We start from the raw sequence: 1,177 nt of genomic DNA, 5'->3' as shown, positions 1-1,177 counted from the left end.
CAGGGTGTGAAAGCCTGTACTAGACTGACAGCGTCTCCAGCCAATGGGCTTATGGTTCATGTGTTCCGTAAGCAAAATTAGGTTGATTATAATTGCAATGTATCCTCGGGTAAATGAGTAACTGTTATATGTTATTTCTTCATTAGTGAGTGACAAACTTTATTATCCATATAATACAGTAAGAGGTTAAATAGTTGGCAGTATTTCTGCATCAGACAATGAACTGGAATTGTGAACTATTCAAGGTTACACCGAATAGCTGAATATATTTTATTAATACAATCGTACAAAAGTCCCAGGTGTCCATGTTGCTGGACGCCTTCCACTTGTGTGTATGTGTGCCACAGTACCTACAGTACTGCACAATAACTCAGTAGAAATACCCCGCAAAGATAATAACATGAGAAGGAATCTGCATGTCCCTATTCTCATCTAGCTTTTTTTAATCTTTTGTCCTCTTATGGGTGTGAGCAGGACAATGCTTAAAACCCGGAGATCCGCCCAGACATGCCTATAATAGGAGAAAAGGAGAGCAAGAAAGGGAGACGTGGTTGAAAAAGGATAGAAGGGGCAGGAGAGAAAGCTGATATATGGACATAGGCACGCAAATGCAACCTTGCTGTTATTCACAGCCTCCATCACAGGAATGCATTCCTGTGATACTTTTCCAGACTGCGGTGAATGCACTGTACACAGCCAAATCACACGTGGAAGCACCTTCCCTATTGCCTCCAGAGGGCTAGGGGTGGGGTCACAGAGAGAGGGGAAAGGGCATAGATGGTGGTCTGTATTGTGATATTTCTTCTGCAGCTGACAGAACGAACGTCAATTGTGCAATTTGCTGTTTCTGATCTTGGGAGTATATGTAATGTAAAAGAAAGGTATTGTTGGAGTGATAGGCTCTTTTGGGGTCTGATGTAAATTACTGGAAACCAAGCCCTGCAGTCCATCAGATCTTTTGAATGTTGCGAAGACAGGCCCATGCCATACTACAATATGACACCACTTCCATGACAGCAGTTTTTCACAATGGATAAAAACAAAACAAAACCACTTTTGTGTGTTAGTGTGTAGATTTTTTTGCTTTCTGCATTTAATACATGCCTGGAGATTTTTTAAAGTGAAATGTACAGATTCATTTTAACATTTTGTGAACATTAAAAATTCTGGGCTGAGA

This window comes from Electrophorus electricus, chromosome 11 (assembly GCF_041902795.1).
Source record: "Electrophorus electricus isolate QZ-2024a chromosome 11, ASM4190279v1, whole genome shotgun sequence".
In the NCBI taxonomy this organism is placed as follows: Eukaryota; Metazoa; Chordata; class Actinopteri; order Gymnotiformes; family Gymnotidae; genus Electrophorus; species Electrophorus electricus.
The sequence above is the reverse complement of the archived record's forward strand: the minus strand, read 5'-3'. Positions refer to the sequence as shown.